The following is a 24,359-nucleotide window of genomic DNA, read 5'->3' as shown; positions in this document are numbered from 1 at the left end:
TTTATCCCCAAATATTCAGTATGTATTTCAAAAATATAAGAATGCTCAAAGACCACGTTCACATCTTCACCTTGACCATCCAACAACATCTAACATTGTGGTTTATTCCTCCCTAAACTTTTTTTTTAATTGAAGTATAGTTGACACACAATCTTAGGTCTACAACACAGTGATTCAGCAAGTCTGTACATTGTGCTGTGCTCACCGTGGGTGTAGCTGCCATCAGTCCCCATACACTGCTATTACAACACCATTGAGTGTCCTCCCTAAATTTCTTTTTCCTCAAATTTTAATTTAAATTTTAGTTCCTTAACATATAGCGTAATATTGGTTTCAGGAGTAGAATTTAGTGATTCATCACTTACACATAACACCCAGTGCTGTTCACAAGTGCCCTCCTTAATCCCCATCACCCATCTCACCCATCCCCCACCCATGTGCTTCCATCAACCCTCAGTTTGTTCTCTGCCTTTAAAAGTCTTCTGGTTTGCTTTCCTCTCTCTCTCTCTCTCTTTTTTTTTTTTCCCCTTTCCCCTCCGTTCATCTGTTTTGTTTCTTAAATTCCACATATGGGTGAAATCATATGATAATTGCCTTTCTCTGATTGACTTATTTCACTTAGCATAATACCCTCTTAGTTTCATCCACATCATTGCAAATGTCAAGATTTCATTCTTTTTGATGGCTGAGTAATATTCCATTGTATATATAGACCACATCTTCTTTACCCATTCATCAGTCGATGGACACTTGGGCTGCTTCCATACTTTGGCTATTGTGGACATTGCTGCTATAAACATTGGGGTGTGCGTGCCCCTTCGAATCACTATTGGGTAAATACCTAGTAGTGCAATTTCTGGGCAGTTTGTTCTCCCTAAACCTTGATGGCACTATTCTTTCTTACTCTTCTTGATTGCTCTCTGGCCTCCACTTTGAGATTTTCTTTGTTGGTTTTTCTCCCCATCGCCCCCTCACTTTCCTTGGGGCTTTTCCCTGGTGCTCATGCCACTTCACACACCACCCGGCAAGGTGGGCCCTCGCCGGGCTGCACTCACCCTGTTCTCCCCAGGGCAGACCCTCCTTTCCTCTGAGCTCCAGGCTGTCTCTGGCTCCCTGCCCGACAACTCCTCCGATCTCTCCCACGGACTTCAACTTGATGGCTTTGGAACTAAGCTCTTTCCCACTAGACCTCCCCTCTGTGGTGTTCTCCCTCATTAAAAGGCACCACACCCACGCAGATGCTTGTCCAGAAACCCAGGAATCGTCTTTTCCCACCCCCCTTATTTCCTCCCACCCCTACCCTGTAGCTCATCCCATAAATGTACTATCTGCTGGCTTCTTCCCTCACCTTCCTGATCACCAGTGAGTTACTATCATCTTAGGGCTGGATTCCCAGATTCCTGCAGTTTCCTGACGGGTTTTCCTGCTTCCACTCCAATCCCCGCCCCACCTCACCCCACCCCACCCCATGTGCCCTAGTGCAGCCATGACATTTAAAATCCTACCTCGTAATCCACCATCCAGAGCCTTTCGGTGGCTCTTATTGTTTCTGGATGAAGACCAAAGTCCTTGACGAGGTTCAGGCATCCCTTATCTCCCGGCTCCCGGCTCTCTAGTCTCAGCCAGTGTGGATCTGCAGCTCCCTAGTTATTGCCAAGGTTTTACAAGTATTTTCTGTGGTTTATTGAAAAAGCTGGATTTACGGGGCACCTGGGGGGCTCAGTCAGTTAAGCCTCCAACTCTTGATTTCAGTTCAGGTCTGGATCTCAGGATCATGAGATCAAGCCCCAAGGTGGGCTCTGTGCTGGGTGTGGAGCCTGCTTAAGATTCTCTTTCTCTCCCCCTCCCTCTGCCCCTCCCCACCCCCACTGCTCACACGGTGCGCAAGCTCTCTCGAAAGAAAAGAAAGAAAGAAAGAAGAAAGAAAGAAAGAAAGAAAGACAGAAAGAAAGAAAGAAAGAAAGAAAGAAAGAAAGAAAGCTAGCTGGCTTTAGTAGGGAAGTATAAAAGAAATTTTAATTGTTCAGCTCACTCTCTGGACCCATTCTGCCTCTCTCTTGGATGAAATTAATGAACATGTCCCATAGCTTTTTTGGTTTCTGTATCTGTCACCCGAATAACACATTTCAGAAAATTTAAAGTCCCATTAAGAGTTATATTGAAACTCTGAACTTATTTAAATTCAAAACGTCCCCCCTACCCAAGCTTGGGTCTACTTCAAGCTTGGAAACCAGCGGCAGTTTCTGACCCTCCAGGGTGGGGTCGAGGGGACAGAGCAGCGTTTCCCATGGTGTTGGTGTGCAGGGGTGTAATCTGCAATGTGGGCCCTCTGGCCCCTCCTGTAGGTGGTCCTGCTTCCAGGTGGTGCTCTTAGATGAAGTCCTTCGATGACACCAGGCAGCACCCCGCCATGGGGTCCACATGGCCTCCCTGGAAACATCTCTGCATGCTCCGCCATCAGTGGAAATATAACTCATTCCCCAGTGATTCTCTTTGCTCTGCCTATGGACGGGCAGTTCAACTATGGCCTCTCACCTTTCAAATGCCCGTTGCCAGGACCCCAACTCCCAAGTTCTCTTGGGCCTTTTGGAGTCCCTCTGAGTGAGGAGAAAGGACCCTCATCCGTTCCCCTGGAAAGTGCAGTGGGGACAAGCCCAGCTCCAGTCTCCTGACTTCTTACAGGGTTAGAACCCAGTGCTGGTGGAACCGGCCTGGATCTCCCCCTTTACAAGTCTGGTGTAGACGGTCTAGTCCAGGTGAACCGACAAAGCAAGCAATGGCACCTGTTGTTCACCATTTGGTCTTTGGGGCCCCTGCGGAACCTCTGACAATGAGAAGGGTCACTTACTTAAGCTTCTGGACACCACGACTGATACTTAATTTAGGAACTCTTTAAAGCACTTTTACAAACATTCCCAGTCCAAGGTACTGCCTCAACTTGAGTAATAAAGATACAGTCTGTTAAAAGGAAATACACTTTTCTACAATTGGAATTGTACTCTAAAAAACAGTTTAGGGGCGCCTGGGTGGCACAGCGGTTAAGCGTCTGCCTTCGGCTCAGGGCGTGATCCTGGCATTGCGGGATCGAGCCCCACATCAGGCTCTTCCACTATGAGCCTGCTTCTTCCTCTCCCACTCCCCCTGCTTGTGCTCCCTCTCTCGCTGGCTGTCTCTGTCTCTGTCAAATAAATAAATAAAATCTTTAAAAAAATAAAAAAAAAAACAAAACAGTTTAGTCTGGCATTGATTTCATTAGTCCAAATTAATGAGAGTTAATGTAATTCATACCAGGGGCATAAAATTAAATTCTACATAAAATTTAAAACGTTTTATTTTGGAAAGTCACAAATATTCCGCCCAGTAGACTGAGTAATACAAGGAACCCTTAAGAACCCTTCATCCACTTCAACAATCAACCTCTGACCCTTCTGATTTTGTATGTATCACGCTAACCCCTTTTTTTTTGCTAGAATATTTTAAAGCAAGTCACAGACATTGTATTCTTTTACCATAAAGACTTCAGTAGCTACCTCTGAACCATAAGGGCATGTGAACAATTTTTTTATGTGTATTTTGATGGTATTATTACATCTAACAAAATTACCGGTAACATCAGCTGGAACTCAGTCCATATTCCCATTTCCCTGGATGCCTCAAAAATGTCTTTTTCCAGTTGGCTGTTCAAATCGGGACCCAAGCAAGGTTCATAAACTGCCTTTGGTTCTGTCTCTTCAAGTTTCTTTTCATCATCCCTCTTAACCGTCTTTTTTTTTTCTCATGACATTTGTTAGTTGAAGAAACCAGGTCATTTGCCTGTAGAATTCGCCCTACGTTGGATTTGGCCGGTTGATTTCTGTGTGGCGTTCAGCCTGCTCTGCTGTGCCCGTGGCTCCTGTAAGCTCGTAGGCAGCTCCAGAGGCTCGATCGATGCAGGTTCACGGCTGAGAACCCTTGGTAGTGGGACCCTTGCTCCCTGTTTCTCACTTTCAAACATTTTAGTCAAGCAGCTGATGTGTCAGCCTGATTCCTCCATTTAAAGTTCCCTTCAGAGGCGCCTGGGTGGCTCAGTCGGTTGGGCTTCTGAATCTTGATTTCCGCTCAGGTCGTGATCTCAGGGTCATGGGACCAAGCCCCGCGTTGGGCACTGCGTCATGGGATCGAGCCCCGTTCGAGGAGCCTGCTGAAGATTCTCTCCCTCTCCCTCTGCCTCTCCCCCCACCTCTCTCTTAAAAAAATTTTTTTAAGTTCCCTTCAGCTGATGGTTTTAGTAGCTATTGATGATTGTGGCCTAAACCCGTTATTTAATTAGTGGCTACCGTTGCTTCTGGATTTATTAACTGGACTTCTTCTCAAAGAAGACCTTCCCTTCATCAACTGTTTGGTTACCTTGAAATACAAGGTTAACAGGAAGGCAGGGTAAGTGCTTGACCCTTCCTTCATTTGCCAACTTTGCAGAAAATGTGTTGGTACCTTCATAACCTTCAAAGACAAGCAATGAGGGCTTTTTCTGGTGCAGGTGGGAGTCGGGCCGGGGAGGGTGATCGTTGTCACGAATGCTTGGATTTTAATAATTTTTTTGTTTTTAATCCACTGCACTCATTAGTCTTTTTGATATTCAAATTGTCCCATTTCCAGTCTCCTCAAGTTGGGTCCTGTATCTTTTTTTTCTTTTTAATTTTAATGATTTTATTTATTTATTTGTCAGAGACAGGAAGAAAGCACAAGCAGGGGGAGAGGCAGAGGGAGGGGGAGAAGCAGGCTCCCCACTGAGCAAGGAGCCCAACACGGGGCTCGATCCCAGGACCCCGAGTTCATGACCTGAGCCGAAGGCAGACGCTTAACCAACTGAGCCACCCAGGCGCCCTGATAGAGATATTTTTATTACTACTTTTCAGATGAAAAAACTGATTCTCACCGAGGTCAAGTGACTGTCCAAAGTCACACTGTTAGTAAGAGAAAAGTCCAGAATTCCATCAGGAGTGTGTCTTGTCTAAAACCCTGTATTTTTCTCTCTATCCGCCGTGTTCCCTGTCAGTAAGAACTCCGTAACATGTGGTACTTCGGTCCGGAAGTTGTTCTGCCTCACTTCAGGAGAGGGTAAGCGTGTTTATTTTCTACAGTTTAAGGCTACATCTGGCATGTTCTAGCAGCTTTCTTGGTGACGGCCCAAACTGGAAACAACCCAAGTGCTCGTCGGCGGTAGAATGAGAAGGAAAGAACGCAACATGGGTGAATCTCAGAAGCAGAAGGCTGAGCGGAAAAAGCCAGACGTTGAAGTGGTGCACTGTAGCTGACCGTCCGTGTAAAGTCCAAAAGCAGACAACACAGATCTGCGGTCCCCGGGTCAGGGGCTGGGTCAGTGAACGCGAGCAGGTGGCCGTGCTGGCAGCCGGCTGCTGTATTCCTTGATTTGGGTGTTGGTTCCAAGGGAGTGTTTGCTTTGTAAAACAAAGAAAATCAATGTGATATCAATATTACTATCCTTACCATCCTTCTTTAATGGAAAAGGAAAACTGAGCCTCGGAGAGGTTAGATGATTTGCCCAAGGTGACACAGAAGTGCTCAGCTGGGACCTAACTTGGTTCCCTGTGAGGCCAGAGGCCGTTTCTTAACCACGGCCAGGGCGTCGGAGGAGGGGCCCCCAGGAGGCATTCTGGGTGCAGGAGGGGCATCCGGGGCCTGAGCTGGGAGGGCCGGGAGGAAGCCGAGGGTTTGCACCGTGGGGTACCCAAAGCAGGGGCAAGCCCAGAGCAAAGTGTATGCCTGAGGCTGCTGGGAATGTCCTCCGGTGAGAGAGGCAGGATTTTGGCTCTGGGTTGAGGCATGACGTCCCTAAATGGCACTAGGGAGTAGGGACAAGCCTTGGTGTCCACCGAGCAGGACTTCTTCAGCAGTGACCCTCCAAACGTGGTCTTGCAGCCCGTCCCCTCCGCTTTCCTTTCCCCACTCTCAAGCACATCTCACCTGTCCCCCGCCAAGGTAGTGTCCTCACAGCGGGAAGGATGGGTCTCTGATGAACTAAGCTGTCAAATCTCAAAACCTCACCAGAATGAGGGGCGCTTGGGCAGTGCGGTCGCTTAAGTGGCTGACTCTGGTTTTGGCTCAGGTCGGGATCTCAGAGTCCTGAGATCGAGCCCCATGTCGGGCTCCGAGCTCAGTGTGGAGTCTGTTTGAGATTCTCTCTCCCTCTCCCTCCACCCCTCCAGCGCGTGAGCGTGCTCTCTCTCTCTCTCCAATAAATAAATAAATCTTAAAAAAAGAAAAACTAACCAGAATGAGTTTTCTAACGCATTCTCACAAGTGCGTACACATACACGCCCACGGACGCTGTATCACAGCTACGGCTGGAGACATGTGGCAAAGTGACGGAGTAACAGGCTCCTAAAGGCCAAGATTCACGCTGAATTATCTATTGCAGCCTTGTAGAAAAATTGTAAAACATCTTTTTTTTCTTGGCCTATGAACAATTCATAAGCTTTCTAGTTCCTCAGCAATGTAAAGCACCTGAGGCCCATGATTTATTGAGAGAAAGAGGTTGTATTCACCCAGTTTGAGAAAAGATAAGCGCTGCAACAGAAGAGCCCCCCTTTCTCACCTCAGATGCAGGCCCGTCAAACCCAGCCTGCGCTCAGAGCAGTAAAACTCAACCAACAGCTGCCCTTTGCACACGGGGCGTCAGGACGGTGGGCTCTTGGATTAGCGGTCCCACTGGCCCCATCCTTGCACCAAAGCCTTGGCCCTTCGAAGACCATCTCTCATTCCTCATTGGCCCCCAAAGGCTGCTGTTATTCTGTCCTCCCAGAGCTGGGAGACCATCCGTAGCCCTCAAGAGTTTCTGATCCCGCCACCCGCGTGCTCGTCTCTCATTCAACACGGCTCTGAAAACCGTTCACCTTTCCTGCTCCACATGGTGGGTCCTAATGGTTTGTTATGATGGCTCCTGAGGTTTTCTTATAATAACTTAGTAAAGAAACTAAAACTTACTCTGAAGGAGGAGACAGCTACAGTATTTTCAAGTATCTACACTGTATTTACATGTTGGATCTAACTTTCCAAATAAAATTTTGCCGGTACTGACACTCACTTATGGAAATGGTGATCAAAGGACAATGAATAATGACTTGCTTTATCCCAGTCCTCACGTGGCATTACAGAAACGTTGAAACAAAACAAAACAAAACAAAAATCCCTCTTTCCCAGTGCAAGCACAGACAGCACACCCTAGTGGCCAACCCAAGTAATTGTCACTACCTTCACCCCCGTGGAACAGTCACCAAAACCCTCTGTGCGCTTGCGTGGCCGTGAGGAGGTCCCACAGACTTCCGCCATCCCACTTCTTTACGTTATTTTAGGGCTTTCTGTTGGAAGACAAAACACAGATACAGAAAATCACACAAAACAAAGGCATCGCTTAATCAATCATAAGGTGTATGTTAGTTTTTAATTTAATACTTAATATTCAAAACTGAGGTGTTAAATTAACACTGAATTTAATATTGACATCCTATTATATCAATATTTAATGTATTACTATTTAATTATAAGGCCTATGTTAATGAGTCATTATAGCACCCTTGTAACTACTACCTGGGTCTAGAAATCAAGTTTTGCCAGCCACTGAGAAGCCCCTCCATGGGCCCCATCCGATCATAGCCTTTCCCCCCAAGTAACCAGGGAGACACTCACTTGCTTTGCAACCTTGTTGTTCTTTCACCAGGTGAATACCCTGGGACTTTACAGTTATCCATTTAAAATTTTTGATATGATTTTAAGTCTCGAAATCTTCAGGTTTCCCCTTGATCCCTTTCTCAGCCTTACGGTTTATCTGCTGAAAACCCCGAATCCTTTGGCTGGTGAAATGCCCCCCGGTCTGGATGTTGCCGATGACGCGCTCTGGGTGTTCATCCCTTTGGCAAAACCATCGGTGGTGACGTGATCTGGAATCAGGAGGCACAAGACTGTCTGACTCCCTTTTGTTATGTGAGCAAGCAGTGGTGCTTAACGCCTAAATCATTAATTCACTGGGCGTGCAAAGTGGTAATATTCTATTTCCAGCATTTCTTCTTCATTTAGTCGTAACATTTTCATAAAGAAATGCCACCCGTCATCCACCATTTGGTTTCCCAGTGGTACGATCACGTAGGGAAGGTAGGAAAAGTGCTTCGTTCTTTCTGATTATGTTCCAGTTTTTCAAAATAAAATATTGGTCCCCTAGCATCCTCCACATGTATGATTTAAGGTTTTTGTTTGTTTTTTCAAGGAAGCCCTACGCCGTGGTGCTTGAACTCACAACCCCGCGAGCAAGAGTCACGTGCTCTATTGACTGAACCAGCCAAGTGCCCTAAGTTTTTAGAAATATAGAACTATGAACCTACAGATTTAAATAATTTCAATCCCTTGGAATCAGTGAGGCAGAAATCGTCTGTCTTGGGCAAGTAGATGCCTCTTATAATTGGCTCCTCAATCCTTTGACAACATGTAGGGGTCGACCACAGCTTTGTTGCCGTCTGATATGATTAGGTGAGGTGATGGGGCCAATGGATACATTTCCTGCCCCAAACCAGGAATCAGCCATTTCTTCAAGAAGCCTTGATTTCTGTTAGTGGGAAATGGCATTTCAAAATAATAATCAGTACTAAAGATGCTCATTGCTACTGTTTTCGTTACTGTTTTCTTTCTGAGCCTTTTCAGGGGATATGATACATAATAATATAATATAATAAACACAAATATCCCGTCTGTTCATACTGATGCTTCCAATTCAGAACCACACGGTTTTTGCTTAACCTTTTCCATCTTACAGCTGTATAGCCTTCCTTTCAAAATCGAGTAGGTGATTCTCAAAACCTAAATGGATAATAGAATATCCCGTACTCACCCATTTGCTTTATCCTTAATACTCACACAACGGTCTTAAAGCAACAGTAGTAATGTCACCACTGCCAATACGATTACTCCAAACCAGGAGCGCCTGGGTGGCTCAGTCGGTTAAGTGTCTGCCTTCAGCTCAGGTCATGATCCTGGGTCCTGGGATTGGGCTCGCTGCTCAGCGGGGAGCCTGCTTCTCCCTCTGCCCCCCCCCCCATGCTTTCTCTCTCTCCCTCTCTCTCAAATAAAAAAAATGAAATCTTAAAAAATATATGGCTACTCAAAACATTAAAAAAAAAACAACCCTTTTTTGAACGCTCCCTCACCTTGTTCTTGTCCTATTAAAAAAACAACAACATTGTCAGAGCATGTGGCCATTACATATTATACTCACTCTCTTTTAACTCTCATTTCTTCTTCTTCTTTTGCCTCTGCTTCTTCTTTTAAGATTTTGTTTATTTACTTGAGAGAGAGAGGACACAGAGGGAGAGGGAGAAGCAGACTCCTGGCTGAGCAGGCAGCTGGATAAGGGACTCGATCCCAGGACCCTGGGATCATGACCTGAACCAAAGGCAAGACGCCTAAGGGACTGAGCCACCCAGGCGCCCCAACTCTCATTTATTCTTAATTCCATAAGGGTACATACACATATGTATAGCGTAATGTTCATACAATTCACAAAGCACTTTTCACTTACACTGTTCAGAGAATTCAGTAGGGATTACTAATTTCTTCCATTTTATAAATGAGACAGTGAGGCCCAGAGTGGCTGGATGTCTTGTAGGAGGTCAGAAGTGCTGAAGGGCTGGGTAAACAACACATTCTTGATCCTGCTCTCATTTTGTTGGCCTGTCGTGGGTGGATCTATCTCCCATACACAAGAAGATATACACACGTGTGCATGTGCACACATACACCTCTTCTCCTTGTCGCTAACTCTATGAAGTGGTTCTTAAATTTTCCTTTTCATTTAATTTTCTTCGGGGATAAACCAGGAATCCGCCATGATAGGAGGCTCACGAGGTTATTGCAAATCTTACCACCAGGTGTCGCCATAGCACACCTACGCGCGCTTCTTAGGCTGGTGAATTCCAAGGATTGCTAGTTCGTGAATTTTAAATAAATAAATCAGGCAACTTAAAACAGCCCCAAGAGCGTAATGGGAATTAAAGGGGTGAAGAGGCTGATGCTGTACAAGAAGCCCAGTGAAGTAGGAGCCATGGTAAGAGGGGATAGTTTTTTTTCCACTTTGCTTTTGCCTTTACATGCAACAGGAAGGAGATGCATGACCTTTGTTGTGATACATAAATCTTTTCAGAAAAAGAGTTGTTGTGAACTGTGGGTTCGTGTCTCCCCCCAGAATTCATATGCGGAAGCCCTAATCCCCAGCAACGGCACCTTTCAGAAGTAATTTTTAGATTAGGTCATGAGGGTGGGACCCTTATGATGAGACTAATGTCCTTGTAAAAAGAGGGAGAGCCCCAAGTTCCCTCCCTCTCTCTGTCTGTTTCCCACCAGGACCTGGATCCGCTGGTACCTCGATCTGGGCCTTCTCAGCCTGTAAGATCTACATTTCTATTGTTTAAGCCACCCAGCCTGTGTGGTATTTCCTTCTATCGTCCTGAGCATTTGAGACAAGTGCCCATATTTTCCCCTTTGTGATTTTCAGATGGCGTAGATACAAAATTTCTAAGGCCCTTTGCGTGTTTGCTTTCGTGATACTAAATCCTTGAGCGAAATTCAGAGCAGAGTGCTGGGACGGCGGGTGGGGGAAGCGTGGCGTGGGTGCTCAAGAAGTGGAAAAGCAGCTTCCAGTCTGCCTGCGGAGATAAGCATACCCTTGTGAAAACAGTCTACAAGGCAGTTTAGAATCCAGGACCAAAACGACTTCAGATCAGGGCTACGTTGCGGGTTATAACCACGGAACGCTGACTCTGAGACAGCGTTTGAGGTGTGCAGTATTCACTACGATTGCCCGTGGGACGGGCCTCGGCGGCAGGGAGGGGTCAGGAGCAGGGCTGGGCGAGGAAGAAGGCAAGCTGGAAGAAGTCAGTGACAGCCCTGGCCCACCCGGGGCGGGCGCGGGGGATTCTGGAACTAGGAGGGCCGCCACCTTCAGAGAGGTCTTGATTGGGCCGAGATGGCTAGACCTTCACGCTCCGCCGTGTGTCCGCAGTGAGTGTGGGTGACCCCAGAAGAGGAGCGAATTTTTGAGAGTGAACATAGAAATGTCAATACTAAATCAGAACGGCACACTTGAGTAGCACTGACTTTTTTTTTTTTAAAGAGTTTATTTATTTATTCGACAGAGATAGAGACAGCCAGAGAGAGAGGGAACACAAGCAGGGGGAGTGGGAGAGGAAGAAGCAGGCTCACAGCGGAGGAGCCTGATGCGGGGCTCGATCCCAGGACTCCGGGATCACACCCTGAGCCGAAGGCAGACGCTTAACCGCTATGCCACCCAGGCGCCCCCACTGACGTTTTTATGCTAAGACAGATGAGTGATCACACTGACCGGTGTCCAGTTTGTAGATGCCACAAACATAGGTGACGAGGACGTGGGCTGGTTGGCCTTCCAAAGGTCAAGACGAAACCAAAGCCAGGGAGCAGATTTGGGCCAGATACGGAAACCAAAGCCCACCTTGGATGCAGCTCTGACCTTTTGACCTGGAAATCCCATTTGGAGACGTCTATTCTAACCGCAGGGGAAAAATGTTGACTGTGTCCATCACCCATCCTTGGGGGGACAGCACCCCTTCCCTTGGTGAATTTTTCCTCTTCCTTTTCAACCTTGTGGTTCTGGTGAAATCTGCCAATCACAGTGATCACGCCCTGGACACAGGGGTTGGTCCGAAGTGGGTGTCCGCACACACCCCAGGCCAGGGAATCAGAGCCCTTTCCAGGGATTGTTACCTCCTGGGGCGAAGATCGAGGATGTTCTTTCCTATGGGTTTATGATGTGGGACGACTTCTGCCCAGAGCTGCCTCCCAGCATACCCGTGACTCCTACAGGAAGATTATACAGCATAGGAGGAAATGAGACGAGGCCCAGAGAGAAGCGGACCAGATAGAGGTAGCGTGCCTTGCTCAAGCCCTTGGGACCTTCTCGCGTCCCTGGGGCAGCTCTTCTTCTGTCCATTTTTTTTTTTTTTGCTTCAGCTACTTTGAGTTGGGCTTCTGTCACGTGCCACAGGGATTCTCATTAATATCCTAAGGAAATTATCAGAGATGCATACCAAGAAAGTTCATGGTCACGATACACAGAATCTTAAAGAAAAAGACCTCACAAGGGGAATGGTTCAACAAAGTATGGTTTGCCTGTTGATAGAATGGTATACCATCTTTAAAAATTGTTTTTTTAAAAATATTCAATGATACGGAAATGCTTATGCTGTAAAATAAAAAGAAAGTGTAAAACTATAAATACTATGATTCTAACGTACGCGTATGGATACACACACGAACACACATCTGTGCGAGCGGAATATTTCTGGTGATTGGCATTATATTTTCATGATTTTGTGTCTTGTCATAATATTTTGTTATCTTTTCCAGTTTTCTGGAGCAATAATTGACACGCATCATGTAAGTTTAAGCGTCCGGCTTGACGGTCTGGTTTACGTGTGTCGTGGAACGGTGATCACAACAGGCCCATCATCTCGCGTAGATACGATACCACGAAAAAAGTTTTCCCCTTGTGATAAGAACTCTTAGGCTCTACTCGGTGCTTCCTTGTTTTGTACCTGGAAGCTCGTCCCCCCGCCCCCCCCTCCCCCAGTAACCAGGCTTCTGATCTCTTTTCCTATGACTTTGGTGTTTCACTTTTTTTTTCTTTTTTGATACCACATGTAAGTGAGATCAAGCAGTCTTCGTCTTTTGTCATAATTTTCGTTCATTTTTTAAGATTTTAGTTATTCATTTGTCAGAGAGAGAGAGAGAGAGAGAGCACAAGCAGGGGGAGCGGCAGGCACTGACAAGGAGCCCAATGCAGGACTTGATCCCAGGACTTTGGGATCATTTTCTCATAATTTTTCAATGTTGGTTTATATTCTCTTTACAACGAATTTAAAAATAAGCAAGTTGTTTTTTCAAAACAGCAGTAAACGCGTGCAGCTCGTCCCCGACGAGAAGTGCACCGTCTTTGAACCCTGAAGAGAGGTGTGTGTGACTTCGCATCATCTGAATCAAGTCGGTGGAAACCACAGCTGCTGCTACGATCCGTGCGATCTCTCCCTGACTTTACTGGTTCGGTACCAATCCGTCCAAGCGGGGAAAACATTGCAAACTTTACAGGCTTTGCCCGCGGTTTCTCCACAGCAAGTCATAGAAGCCGAGGAAGCAGGTCTGAAGCGAGGGTCCCTGTGTCTTTTGACGGCCAGTTACAAAGTCAGATTTTTCTAGAGTAGCAACGGCCCGAGCCCTTGAGGACAGGATGGCCCTGGAGACAAACGGTGCCGTCTTCCCCTCGGCCCCGCACGCAAACGAGCAGGACGAGGTGACTCTTCCTGGGCGGCCCCGTCGGGCGCGCCTGGCCTGTCTGCCTCGGCGCATTCCCACACCCGGGCCCGTGCCCTGAAGGGCCTGCCCTCTGTCCCCGTCATCCGAGCCCACTGCCCTCAGGAGCTTGCCCTCCATCCTGCCCACACAGCGCCTCCCTCCCACGACAGCAACTCGGATAGCCTGTGGGGACACTGGGATGTCCCCCTGCAAGTTCAAGTCACTGTCCCAGCTGCTCGCGCGCTGTGGGGCTCTGCCCCCGAGAGGCTTCTAGTCCAAAGTGAAACCCTCCCAAGGGAAGGGGCGCCCGGTCAGCCGCACGCTGTTCGGAGGCAGGTTATCTGGGAGTCAGAAGTCACACCTGGACTTCTGACGGTGTGGGACGTCGGCGGCCCAGCCCCGCGCGGCTCGAGCATCACTACATAGTATCTAAAGCCACGAGACCAGGTGAGGATCCCCCAGGACAGAGAAGAGAGGAAAGGCCCCGAGAGTGAGCCCTGCACACGCCCACACATATGGTCATGGAAATAAAGACGGACTCGCGAAGGGACTCGGGACAAGTGGCTAAGAAGCAGGTGAGCCAGCCGAAATCAAGAGCCCGACACTAACCGACTGAGCCCCCAGGTGCCCCAGAGTTCTTCCTTTTTAAGATGAGCAATACCGTGTATTTCTCTGCGGACAGGGATAACCCAGAGAGAAGGTGGTGGGTGGTGCAGGCGGGTGGCGGGGGCAGCCCAGCCAGACACCAGGGCTGCGGGCTGAGCACCCAGCCCCTCGTGCAGGCCGCCGGGCGCACTGGCTCTGTAGGAGTTCTTGTCTCTCTGCTGAAGGGGGAAGCAAGGGTGCTGAGGGGGAGGATGGGGAAGAGGCGCTGCAGGGCTGCAGAGAGAAGGGAAGGTGTGAGCTGTGGTCTGAGAGAGGGAGACACAACACTAGGCGGGTACGGGAGGGTCGAGCGTGTCACTCAGGCCCCGCTTGGCTTTCATTATCACGAATTTCCAGGGTGCCGGGGGTGTGACTGCCTGCTTTTCTCCAAGGCAGGAGGAGTGGATTTAACCAGGGTTGTGGTTTCATCCGAAGGCCCCTGGTCGAGGGGCAGGGAGCAGGGGGTGAAGCCGGAGTGACCGCACTGGTTAGCTACGGGAGAAGGGGGGTAAGGAGCCAGGAGAGGGCACACAGAAGCTGGGCGCAGACAGAAGGTGGGAGGGTCTCGGTGGGGTCAGAGGGTTGTTGACGTGGGTTGCTGAGGAGTTAGCTGGACACACAGAGTAGGTGGTCTGAGAATGAACTTCAGAGGGGCCGCAGGTATTGGTCATGACAAAGGTCAGCGCATGCCTGGCTATGGGGGGCTGGGCAGGAGGAGGAGGGGTGGGGGGCCAGCCTGGACCCTCCGTCCTCGCTGTCGTCAGCTCTATGCTCCTCATGCAAGGGGCCAGCCGCTGCGCTTGGGGAAGGAGCCTCCAAGGTGACCATGGGAAGGAAGGGGAGGACAGGGCAGTCCGCTTTTGCACTGAGCATCGTGTTTATGGTTGTCGGCATAGCTGTCTCTCCCGCAGCGAACGCGGAGGCCACAGACGGGCTGATTCTTGAGGGAGTGGCCGATCAAGCCCATCAGACGTTTTCTTCGTGTGCGTGGCCTCGCAGCTCGAGGCTGGGGCCTGAGGAGGGATGCTATGCTGGCTTTCTTCGGCCTCCTAGGAACCTGCAGCCGTGAGCAGAGAGGAACCCATCCTGCGCCAAGATGGGCCGGGGGGAGGGGGCAGGCACGAGGGTGTGCGCATGCGTATGGCGTATCTTGGGGTGGGGAACAGCCCCGTCCCTGCCCCGTCCCTGCCCGATCAGAAGAGCGGAGGTGAGCGGCTTGTGTGCACTGGTACCTTCTCTTAGAGGGGGTGTCCTCCGCGCTCGTCCCTCTCTGGGGACCCGCGGACCCGGGCAGCCCCTCCCTCTGCCTGACGGCGCTGCTTTGGGTCCTGCACCACGGGGCGGGGCGGGGCGGGGGCGGCTCTGCGGGTGGCTGTGCGCTTTGCCTGCCGAGACCCCCGTGCACGGCTGTCTCTTAGCATCGCAGCACCCACCGCTCCAGCCTCCTGCTGCGATACCAGGCGGGGGGGCCATGGAGCCCACGAGGGGTTTGATCGCCTCGACGTGGTTTAAGGCCGTGCCAGGCCTCTGGGAAGTCGCTTCGGCTCCCTGGTGCGTCGCTTCCCCACCTGGAGAGTGGGTACTCATTTATATTTTCCCATCAAGTCGCTAAGATGCTCGCATGGGGTTATTATGAAAGTGCTCTGTTAACCGTAAAGCTCTCTGAAAAAATGACTCGTTAACGTTATCTTTGTAGAAATAACAGCAAACGGAGGCAAGAACTGATCGGGAGAGAGAACAGTGGGCAAGGGTTACATCCTGCGTGGAAGAAAGCCCTAAATAACGTCAGTCTTAGAGGAGCCGGCCAGACGAGACCAGATTCCCATAAAAATCAAACTGCAAAGAAATAAAGAAAAGAAGTTAAAGTTCATGGCTGAAAAGCCATGTTTTTCCTCCGGTCCCTGTGGGAGGGGAGTTATTATTTTAGTGTGGGAATAGGAATATAACAGAGTCTTTCCCAATCAGAGCCTTTGGGTGGGTTATTATGATTCATAGACTGTGACTCACATAAGAAAATTCTCACTAGTGTATTAGTAATCGTTTATATCCCTTAAAAAGGAGATAAGATGAAGCAGAGGGATTACAGAATTAGTTTCTTTTCAGCTTAGATGCTGGATTTATCTGACACGATAATTTCAGGAAGAGAAACTTTCTCTCCTTCCTGCGAAGAAAGAAAATCTCATTACTTTCTTCAGTAATCACATTTTCAAAATACTTGTTAAAATCAACCTCTGTGCTGTTGTTGTCACACTTTGCAAACCACTGTGCAAGAAATTAATTTTCTCCCGCGGTGTCACCTGGACCCGGTCAGCTTTGATAGGAAGAAGGTTACATTGATATGATCCCTCACCCCAAGATTTCTTCACTGCCAATAGTTATTCTAGAATACATGTATCATGTATTTTTGAATTACATTTGTCATTTTGAATTATGTTTATCAAGATTTACAAATCCATCAGTTCATCAAAATGCAATTAAGTAGACTACTTCCCTACTGCTCATTCATGTCATCGAAAGGATCGATCGAATGTAATAAAAACATCAAGCCAGCCATGCTAAAGTGATTTAAAAATAAATTTCATTTGTTCTGTATTATTAAAGACTTAGGCATACCTAATCACGAATACTCTAAACTGGTAGATTCCAGACCTACAGACGCTTCGGACCTTGTCTAGATTCTACTGAAGTGAGTCCTGTGAACGTAAAGCTGCAAACTTCCTGAAGAATAAAGGAGTTCATGCACTTTTTATTACATTTTATTTTTTAAGATTTTATTCATTTATTTGAGAGAGAGATGGAGAAAGTGAGAGAGAGAACATGAGCAGGGGGAGTTGGAGAGGGAGAGGGGGAAGCAGACTCCCCACTGAGCAGGGAGTCTGACGCGGGGCTCGATCCCAGAACCCCAAGATCATGACCTGAGCCGAAGGCAGCTGCTTAACTGACTGAGTCACCCAGGTGCCCCAACATGCACTATTTTAATTCAACTGCTTCGACGTCCTTGGGCCAGGCTACGGGATATTGCAGTAATGGCGACAATGGTGATGGCTCCACATTACTCATCTGAGTAACTACAGTGCCTCAGGCACTTTGCACAAACGCATTTAAATCTACCCCCCACACCCTGCGAGTTTGAGGAAATAGTCTCAAAGAGGTTAAATAATGTGCCAAAGTCACTTAGCTAGGGGGGGGCTGAGCTGTAGTCCCAAACCGGGTCAACCTCTTTCCAGCATTGACCGGATGCCTAATTAATAGTCCACCAAATGAAAGGATAAATTTAATTTGAAGGATTTTAACAAGGCACTTGATTCAGGCCAAAGTGTTCATTTGGAGGCCAAGGAATTTATTTATTATAAGATTTTATTTGTTTATTTATTTATGTATGTATTTATTTATTTAGAGTACCAGCCGGGGGGCAGGGCAGAGGGAGAAGGAGAGAGAGACTCTCAAGCAGACTCTTCACTGAGCGTGTAGCCCGATGTGGGGCTCGATCTCATGACCCTGAGCTCTCCAGATGCCCTTGGAGGCCAAGGAATTTAGATCAGCCTCCTGCCTTGGTTAGCCTAACCAGTCAGTTTCTGCCTCACTGGGTACCTGTGGATTTGCGTCTCAAAGAATATGCACTTGGAAGAATTAAGAGGGAAAAAAATTTCTTTGGCCACTACGTCTCCTAAACATTACCCAAAGCCCCCTTTGTGCTATGGATCTCACCCAGAGGCAGATACGAATCATGTTTTAAATCAACTGCTTTCTGCCCAGCAATTTCAAAGCAACAAAGGTCCCTCAGAAGGAGACTCAGGGAGAGTAGGACAGCAGGATAAATGGAAGAAAACTTGGCTGCAAAGATCTTGCTCTGTGTCACCTCGACCTGGCCAGCTTCGTGGGGGTTTTCCGGCCGTGGCCCCTGCCGGTACTGGTCTGGGTTCCTGTGCTTCTGGCTGTAGTGTGAGTGTCCCGTGATCAGGGCCGGCTGTCGTCCTTCCTGTCTGGGACCCCACGTAAGGCACAAGGGATAGCCCTCAACATAACTGGGCTTTCGGGTAAAGGGATCAAACCAGGAGCCATCATCACTCTACTCCCCAGCCAGGGATTTTGAGAGACTGAAAGCTATTAGCCAAGAAAACACAGTTTCTTGGAAGGAATTGATGGTGGGATTATCTTCTATTATGTAGACATTTCAATAGATGTTTCCAGAAGACCACTCACAGCCTCCACACCGCCCACCTTTTAAAACACATTGAATTAAAACATAACATACATTCAGAAAAGGGTATAAATTCCAAATGTAGATAAATTTGCACAACAGGAGATATCTGTGTAACCAAATTCAATTCAGGAATGACCACTAACCAGAAGCCCTTCCATGTCAGCCACTCTCTTGGCTTTAATTCTTGCACAATAGACTCATTTTGCCTGTGTTTTTACTTGATATAATTAGAACACGTTGTTGGCCCCTGTGATGGTTACTGTTATGTGTCACCTTGACCTGGCCGTGGGGTTTCTGGATATTTGGTCAAACATTATTCTGGGTGTGTCCGAGAGGATGGTTCTGGATGAGATCAACATTTGAATTGGTAGACTGAGTGAAGCAGATTGACCTTCCCAGCATGGGTGGGCCTTACCCAATCAGTTGAAGACCCGACTACAACAAGAAAGGCTGAGGAAGTTCCTCCCGCCTGCCTTTGAGCTGAGACTCCATTTTTCTTGCGTTTGGGCTCGAACTCTTCCTGTGTCTCCAGCTGCCAGTCTTGGGCTGGAATTTACATCATCAACCCTCCTGGATCTCCAGCTTGCTGACTGCAATCCTGTGATTTATCAGTCTGTCTAATCACACGCGCCAACTCCTTACAATAAATGATAAATCTCTCTCTCTCTGTCCCTCTTTCTCTCTCTATGTATATGTATTTATAATTGGTTGTCTTTCTCTGAGAACCCTAATACATAACCCTGCTCGTTTGTGCAGTATATTTATATAATGCAATGAACAAAGTTCGTGTTAATTAAGAAACTGGGACTGAGTACACGGAATACTTACCTAACATCTGTCATGTCTTATAAGTGAAATGCTCATTTTTCCCATTGCATTTTTTCTTGGATTACAATATTGGTGAAATGCCCCGGACATCCCATTTTCAGTCTAGCTGAGATGGCAGTATTCACGCCTCCGTAAATGAGGACACTTAATAAATCACGGAAACAGGAAGCACAAAATTCCACCTACACCCTGAAGACACAGGGCCGAGAACCTGGAGTGATCCCCTACATCCAAGCTAAGGAAGTGTGTCCCTCCAATGGACGGTTGACCCAATCTTGAGGCGATCTCAACATCAAACCCAACTCCCGGCCACAGAGTCCAAGTGAGTCTTATCAAATAGACACTTGGGACTGTCCCACATCCAGGACCTTACTTGGCCCTCACTTTAACACTTCCTTAAGTAGACAGTAGCGGAGTGGAGGAAGAGGGAGGAAAAATACATCTAGAGCCGGTGTGCCATCACCAGGATTTCCGTGATAATCGCCCACACTGGTCAGTCATTTATGTGAATGTGATCTGGGTGCCAGCCAAGGCCTCCCTGTCCCTCTGGCTCCCGCACCACATAATGTCTTAAAGCCTCACATCACCCCTGGTATAAAGCTTGGCCCCTACACTGGTTTCCACCAGAAATCTATGTGTACCAGCTAGTTTGTGAGTTTTACTAGTATTTTGTGGAAGGTTTTGGAGAAGTGGCTCGTTGTAGCACAGTGGGCAGTGTCTCTGTCTCATTTCCCCATGCCCTTTTTTTCTTCCCCTCTTTCTCAGAAGCTCCATAAATGACTCTCCTGACCTTATGGGGAGCAATTTAGCAACCCTCTTCTGCTGTTGGAGAATGAGTTGGGATGCCTCACTCTTAGCCTCAAGGAGTTTGCCCAAGTAGCTCTTCCAAACACGTCGAGTGCTTTCCGAAAGAGATCTAATAAAATAAAAATGCCCCCGTGTCATTGTAATTTGACCAAAGGACATGAATTTCTATATGCCCTGCGTTCGTCTGGGCCCAGGGAGGATACGGGAGCATCTGCAGTCGGCTTCCCTATCCTCAAGGCGTTGAGAGCCCAGTTGGAGAGACCATGTACCTGACACAGTCTGGAAATCCTTCAATGCCGAGCTGGGTGGTGACATTCATGAGTGGGGGCCGAGAGGTGGGCTAGGCCGGGGGCACTCAGCTGGCGGAAGGGTCTCTGGCTATGTCTTGTAGGACGGGCAGGATTCGGTTTGACTGAGTGGTGAGAGGAGAAGGGTTCAGGGGGCAGACACGGCGTTGACAAAGTGATGAATGTGGAAGGAGCGTGAGCCCGAGTGTGAGTGTGTGAATGTGTGTGAGTGTGTGTGTGCTGGGAGGAGACCAGGCACTTGCCGAGAGCTGATGAAACACAAACTTGTCTGGGAAGATGGCGTGAAATTATGAAGGGCCCCGAAAGCCAGAAAGAGATGTGGCCTGGGGACCAGTGACAAGGGAGAGTCAAAGCCGGCGAGTTTGGGCGGAAAGGGAGACACAGGGAAGCTCCATGAAGAAGTCTCGCCTGACAGAGGTGAACGGGCTACCCTGGAGGGTGAGGGGGACCAGCTGTCACTCAGGGTCCCCATGGACGGGGGTCGGGTGGGGGCAGAGGGATGGGAGATGGAGAGGCAAGTCTGAGAGGAAAGGAAGAGTGGGTCTCCAGGTGGCATGGGGATGAAGGTCGGGGGCACGAGCAGCCCCTCTCTGAGTAGGGGGGCCCTGGGTGGGTTACAGGTGTCTGTCTGCGCCCTGTGGCTCTGCCTGGACCAGGCTCCTAGGGACCCAGTGAATATATCATAAGTGAGTTGATCCGATGTCCGGCTGGGAGGGAAATCCTAAGTTACAACGTGGAATGGTTTGCACCAAGGAAGGGATGCTTAACCTGGGGGCTGGGTTTCAGGAGGGCCATGGGCTTCCAAGGTTTACGAACCTCCAGCCGAAATGCAGTATTTTTTTTGTTATAAATGCACGCGGCAAACTGCAGCCGCCTCAGCCGTCCCGGGGCTGTGTCCCCGACGGAGTTCACAGACACTTTCTATCCCATCACGGCTGTTTGGACGCCATGGGTTCCATCGCTTGCTCAATTTTGATCGTTCTAGTAGACCTGCGGCCCAATATTGCTATTAAAAGATGTTCATTATGAGTCAAATATTTACCATAAATTGTAAACGTATTTGATTTGATGTATTTTCTTTTTTATTTTCAAGACTTTATTTTTGTAAGTCATCTCTACGTCCAACATGGGGCTCGAGCTCACGACTCCGCGTGCTCCCCAGACTGAGCCAGCCAGGAGCCCCTGATGTGTTTCTTATTTATTCGTAGTTTCCTTTAATGTATGTAGAAACAGTATTCTTAGAAGAGGCCATGGGGTGATGGCCAGACAGGTCTGTGGGCCAAGATGGTGAAGAACCCAGAGCTAAGTTCCCCTCCGCAGGGGTCTAAGCTGTGTGCAGAGTTGCTGAGTTCCCCGAAAATATGACTCACGCATCCAAGCACTGCCCAAACACGGGACTGGCGGAACACGGTTGCCTGGAAACCAACGCCCTCATGGATTGTTCCTTTTTTTCTTTTTTTAAGGAAAGCAAGCTTCAGATGCCTGTAGAAGGCTGTCAGGTGGTCTTCTTAGAAGACCCCCCATCCCCGGGAACCTCCAGCCTCCCCCCGCCCCCAGAGGGCAGAGGGCACTCTCCCTCCCTGCATTCCCCCACTTGTGCTCTCTTTTGTTTCATGGTCCGCCACTGGGGGCTGGGGAGGTTAGGGTTCAGCATCCTTTAGAATAATCCTAATAATCCTCCTGGTCCTGAAAGCTTGGTTAAGGACTTCCTACCTAGAAGAGCCGGTGCTGGGAACTGATATATTACAACGGACCTCAGGGTCCTTGTGAATTCATATCTCACAGTTTATTGTACTTCACAAAGTACTTTCATGTTTCCCATTTCAATTCTCTCACTTTTGAAGATGATCTTATAATAATCCCCTTGTTGCGGATGGAGAAGTGAGGCTCAGAGAAGAGCAGACACTTGTCCCCGGCCAGCGGCAGAGACATGACTTGAGAACACACTCTTTGCTCCCAACGGACCTCGTGATGCTTCTGCAGGACTGGGGTCTGGAGCTGGATCCTGGTGCAGGGACGACCCCTCCTGCCTCCCGCCCGGGATCAGGTTCTCTGTGGACTCTGGTGGCTGGTGTCCCTGCATCCTGACTTCCAGCTGGTTGACCTTTGTCACGGGTCATCTCCATCGGTTCTGTGTTGATGATGCAGGAGTGGAAGGGGATAAACGAATTCAGCCCGGGTCGTGCTGACTTTAAGGAGACCCTAGAAGATTGTGTCTGCTTGTGCGATTGCCTAGAGGCAGGAATTCGGTGCCTTTCTTATAGACACCAAAGCCACCGAAGCGATACTCTGTTGTGAAACCATCCTGGCCCCACCGGCGACCTCCGGATGTCAGAGAAAACCAGTCCTTGCTTGTTTCAGATTTCCCACCAACTTCACGCCTGAAAAAAGACGAAGGCTTCACGATTTCATTTACCGACTTTGGGGAATGTTCCAATTACAAAGTGTTAAGTATTCTACTGTGAAGAATTTAGGAATCTATTTGTGTTTCCTTCCAAAAATAAAACAGCACGCCCTGAGAAATTATGGCGTTTCTGCCTCACAGACACCAGGTGAGCAGTTCACACATAATAGATTCTGCCGCAGAAATTTTTCTCTGTTCTTACAATTGCTTTTGTAGGATGGGAGAGCTAAAAATAGAGCTGAAGATTACATTCATCACCTAAAATATACATAATTTGGAAGGTGGGCTGGGTTCAGTGATTTCAGGAGCTGGCAATTTTCTGCTGGATGCTGGCTGTTGTGAACCCCCCACCCCACCCCGCAGATTTGAGCACTTTGAAACGCCAGACCTTTTAATTCACATTATCTGGGCAATTGAAGCCATGTATATGTGTCATGCCGAGGGAGGTAGCAGTTCTCATTCATAGGGTATAAGCTGACTTTGGATTTGAGAAATCCAAATTCCAGTTTGACTTTCTAGTGAATTACTGTATGACCTTGAGACATTGCCCCATACGTCTGTTGAAAAATCTTTGTCATAGCCAACAGAATGAGTATTTCTTGCTGGAAAAGCTTTTTTTTTTAAGCTTTTATTTATATATTTTGAGAGAGAGACAGAAGGAGAGAGCACAAGCAGGGGGAGGGGCAGAGGGAGAGGGAGAAGCAGGGAGCACACTGAGCAGGGAGCCTGATAAGGGGCTTGATCCCAGGACCCCAGGATCATGACTTGAGCCGAAGGCAGATGCTTAACCACTTAACCAACGGAGGCACCCAGACGCCCCTGGAAAGGGTTTTGAATACATCGAAGGGATAGATAGACACTTCTACATTCATATATATATATATATATATATATATACACATATATTTAAAGCTCAGTATGATGGTGCCCTCACCCCTGAATCGACATGACTTTCCAGGTCCTGCACCCACACATATCTAACCGGAAACCATCCGGCTTCCAGTTCTTGGGTGAGACAATTTCTGGGATGCAGTTTGGGGGTCTAGCCTGCGGCTGGGGAGGAGCCATGTCATTTAGCATGAGGGCTGGAGGCTGGGGCAAGTCTCAGACGAGGAAGGGTCGGTGCGGCAAATACCCCTCTCCATCTCCCGGGGCCTCCCCTGGAACTGTTGACTGAAACAAATGTTTTGGGCTTCCTTACATAAAACATTTGTCAAAATAAATGCAGCCCTCGGCCTGCTCTTCCAACAAAGCCAGGATTGGAAGGGGCTGCTTATCCGAGCCACTGGGGCTCAGCCCCTGCCCTTGGAATCCCCTGGACTTCGAGCCCCAGCCCCAGTGATGGTGGTGATGATGGTGGTGATGATGATAATGATGGTGATGGTGACGATGGCGATGAGGATGGTGGTGATGATGGTGGTGATGATGGTAACGATGACGGTGATGATGGTGATGACGGTGACAGTGATGATGATGGTGGTGATGATGGTGATGACGGTGACAGTGATGATGGGGATAGTGATGATGCTGATTCAATAGTATTCCTCCTCCCTCACCCACCCATCACCTCTGATCCCACAGGGAAGTTGTGAAGGTCTACATTATAACAATAGAAATGTACTTCATGGGGCATCTGGGTGGCTCAGTTGGCTGAGTGTCCAACTCTTGATTTTGGCTCAGGTCTTGATCTCAGGGTTGTGAGTTCAAGCCCTGCCTTGGGCTCCAGGCAGGGCGTGGAGCCTACTTAAAAAAAATATATATTTCATGTAAGGAGATGAAAAGGTATTCTTTTTAAGCA

At 48.3% G+C, this 24,359-nt stretch overlaps 1 long non-coding RNA gene across 1 annotated transcript; it reads left to right on the top strand.

The window, feature by feature from the left end:
* Positions 1 to 14,868: 14,868 nt before the first annotated feature.
* On the top strand, positions 14,869 to 15,880 carry LOC121103986. Its single transcript, XR_005836329.1, has 2 exons — positions 14,869 to 15,217; positions 15,707 to 15,880. It is a non-coding gene; the product is annotated as an uncharacterized LOC121103986 (long non-coding RNA).
* Positions 15,881 to 24,359: the final 8,479 nt, after the last annotated feature.

Source organism: Ursus maritimus, unplaced genomic scaffold, assembly GCF_017311325.1.
Source record: "Ursus maritimus isolate PB19 unplaced genomic scaffold, ASM1731132v1 scaffold_2, whole genome shotgun sequence".
NCBI lineage: Eukaryota > Metazoa > Chordata > Mammalia > Carnivora > Ursidae > Ursus > Ursus maritimus.
The sequence above is the reverse complement of the archived record's forward strand: the minus strand, read 5'-3'. Positions and strand labels throughout refer to the sequence as shown.